At 44.0% G+C, this 3,712-nt stretch overlaps 1 pseudogene; it reads left to right on the top strand.

Annotated features, from left to right (window-relative positions):
• Positions 1-2,432: 2,432 nt before the first annotated feature.
• Positions 2,433-3,064, top strand: LOC148015006 (chaperone protein dnaJ 10 pseudogene; annotated as a pseudogene).
• The last annotated feature ends 648 nt before the right edge of the window (positions 3,065-3,712 follow it).

Genomic DNA, 3,712 nt, shown 5'->3' with positions numbered 1-3,712 from the left:
TGGTCGTGGTCGTGGTCGTGATCATCGTAGTTGTGGTTTGGTTGTGGTCGTGATCATGGTCATGGTTGTAGTCGTGGTCGTGGTCGTCGTAGTCTTGTTGTAGTCGTGGTCGTAGTCATAGTCGTAGTCGTAGTCGTGGTGGTGGTGGTGGTGGTGGTGGTAGTCGTGGTCGTGGTCGTGGTTGTGGTGGTGGTGGTGGTCATGGTCGTAGTCGTAGTCGTACTTGTGATCGTAGTGGTCATCGTGGTTGTGGTGGTGGTGGTCGTGGTCATGGTCGTAGTCGTAACGTAGAAAAAGAGAGAGAGATGGAAGGAGAGGATAACAATTTAAGAAAAAAAAGAATGATAACAAAAACAAATTGTTTGTTGTAACATAGACAAAATGGAAAACGATGAAGGTCTTGTTGTTCAAGATCATGAGGCATAACTTAATTAGTGTGTCCCATGTCCTTGCTCTCAATGCAAGCTGGAAATTAGACCAAAACGTTGATTGTCTATAGAACACATACAATGATTTGGTGAGTTTCAATTTGAGATCATTGATTAGGTGATTGCGGATTTTCAGCAAACGATAAGAAAAGTTAATATCAATCATGCATTGTACTCGCAAGCTAATTGAATATCATATACAATAAGATTGGGTCTCGCTAGCAAATTTTCTATCCAGGGAGGTGATGTCTCGTCCCAAGGAGGAGTGCACCCTTTGTGGCCAATTAGAAGAGTTTTGGGCATGCGATGGATGGAGTGCATGAGCCAATCCACCACTTGCAAGGCCAATCTATACCGTCAATGCCAGAGGAGGCAGGCAACCTTCCAGACCTACCTATAATCTTGGAGCCTGAGATGGAGGCAATGATCGATGCATTGATTCCCATGCATGTCGAAACTTCTGATCCACTTAGAGAGGAAGCATCCATACCATTATATGATGGGTGCCGAGTATCTCACCTGAAGACACTTCTTACACTCTTAAGTGTGCAAGCAAAATACGGGTGGAGCGATACGAGTGTGACCGAGTTGTTCAGGTACCTTGTACATATGCTTCGTTGATTTTTTTTTCAAAACTATTATTAAAAACATTTGTGCTTTTTCAAGGTGTTTATGACTTTTTTCAGGTTATTGAAATATCATATATTATCACCTGCAAATAACATGCCCGAGTCTCATGATGATGCACGACATGTTTTTCGAAAGCTTGGCATGGACTATAACAACATCCATACATGTATCAACGATTGCATACTGTTTCGAGGAGAATACGAGACTATGGAGACATGTCCAAAGTGTGGTGCTCACATGTATCAACAAGACTTGCAATGGCAAACCATCCCTCAAAAAGTTCTCAGAAACTTTCTGCTTATCCCCCGCATAAGCCACATGTTTCGTATATCCGGCATGGCGAGCTTGACAACGTAGCATGCGCAGAATAGGTCGACGGATGGAGTTCAATGAATATCAACAGATTCACGTGCATGGAGCCTCATTGACTCTACCTTCCTAGGCTTTGTCCGAGAGCCAAGGAATCTTCGGCTCGGTCTTGCAATGGATGGCGTGAACCCATTCGGTCTGCGCTCAACTTCTTACAGTGTGTGGCCTATAGTCCTTGTCTACTATAATATTCCTCCATGGCTTTCTATAAAGAAAGGACATCTCATCCTTAGCTTACTCGTCCCCGGCCGCTACAAAGTCAAAAATATAGACTTGTATCTTCGTCCATTAGTCGATGAGCTTAAGATTTTGTGGAAGGAGGGGGTCATCGTGCAAGATATGAGCAGGTGCAATGGTCGGTGGTCAGCCAATATTCGAGCCATTCTCATGTGGACAATGCATGACTTTCCAGGACTCGAAGAGTGCTTAGGTGAACAAGCCTCCATTCTCGTTAGTAATATCTATATTTTATCTTGTTGTCGTATTGCTGTGCATTCGAGGTGTGAAAACCACCCAAAAGTTGTGTGTGTGATTTGATACTTTGTACATACTTAGTCATTATGTTTGCTCTTTCATTCTATGCAGAAAATATAGTGAAGAGGGTTTGGAGCAAGAGGAATTAATCAACAATGCTCTGGTTGACATGTATGCTAAATGTGATGTAGAAGAACAGGGAGTTTTTGATAGATTGGTAACTCGAGATGCAATCTCATGGGCTACACTTATTTCAAGATATGCCGATTATGGGCTTTGTGAGGAAGTACTAAATTATTTCCAAGAGATGAAAATTGAAGTACATTGGTGGATATGTATGCCAAATGTGGGAGCTTGCTTGATGTTCAGTACACCTCAGAATGGTTCAATACAGCTGGTAGGAGCATCAAGACAGGCTTGATTGTGGGTATCATTGTATCACAGTGGACTTGGGCAGCTACTATTTTGCAAAGCTCTAATGTTGCATGGGAGTATGGTGTAAGTGGCCCTTTCTGGTTTGTGAGTGGGGATATGGTGAAGGAGACCGAGTTCTATGATATCCTAGGTGTAAGCCCTGATGCGAGCCCTGCTGCCATCAAGAAGGCTTACTACGACAAGGCAAGGAGGGTGCATCCGGACAAAAATCCAAATGATCCTCAAGCTGCTTCGAATTTTCAGTTGTTAGGAGAGGCATATCAAGTATTGAGTGATCCTCAACAAAGAGAAACTTATGACAGATATGGAAAATCTTCTCTTTCCAAGGAAAGCATGTTGGACCCTACAGCTGTGTTGTAATGATGTTTGGCAGCGAACTCTTTGAGGAGTACATTAGCCAGCTGGCAATGGCAACTATGGCATCTCTAGATTTAGGAACAGATGATCCAGTCAAAGCTCAAGAGAAGATGAAGGAGGTACAAAAAGAGAGGGGAATGAAACTTGTGGAAATTTTGGAGAAGAAGTTAGAATTGTTCGTCAATAATAGACAAGCATTTATAGAATGGGCAAAAGAACTTTCAGAAGCAGCTTTTGGAGAGCCTATGCTGCACACAATAGGTTACATCTACAAGCGACGAGCGGCAAAAGAGCTTGGGAAAAATATATTTCTCATGGGTGTTCTTTTTTTTTCACTGAATGGGGCGCAGGGAATCTCGGAATGGGAATGATAATTAGCTGATTCAAGAGCTAATTATGGGGAGGAGGGAGATCGACTGTGGAGGAAGGCGGACGACGCTGGAAAAAGACGATTGGGGGAGAAAACGAAAAAGCAAGCGGAAGACGAAAACTTGGGAAGAAGGAGGTGGGAAAAACGAGGCTCTACGACACAGGGTGCCGAGAGTGAAAAGCAAACGGAGAAGAGGTGAACGAAGGAACTTCGACGTAGTAGAAGGAGACATAGAGAGATCATTGGCGAACACTGCCGCTAACAGAGGTGACGGAGGATGAGGATGCTGCTGGGAAAAGGGATCGAACGGAGGGGGCGAAGTTGTAGTAGAAGATGAGGACCTGAAGAAGAATGAGGGAGGCGACGAAGCAGAAGAAGAAAAGGCAGAGGCTGAGACGATCGATGAAGCCTTCTGGGTTGGCCTACTTCGTGATCTCCATGAGCAAGGATGAGTCGTGGGAGAATTTCGGCGAGAAGCCGAAGTGCAACGACCTCGTCATCATTAAGACTCAGCGCGCCAATTTCTCTTAGCAGATATTTGTAATTTTCTTTGAAGAAGCTAAGAGTGCTCGTTTGTACCCCGCAACCACCGAATGGTAATGCCAATGCTACGGAAGTTGTTGACGAGATAAATTCAAGGAAGAGAAGA

The sequence above is a fragment of the Lygodium microphyllum genome, chromosome 24, assembly GCF_053477565.2.
Source record: "Lygodium microphyllum isolate KBCC chromosome 24, Lygodium_microphyllum_v1.1.10, whole genome shotgun sequence".
Lineage (NCBI taxonomy): Eukaryota > Viridiplantae > Streptophyta > Polypodiopsida > Schizaeales > Lygodiaceae > Lygodium > Lygodium microphyllum.
Note: the sequence above shows the minus strand (reverse complement) of the source record. Positions and strands in the feature narration are given on the sequence as shown.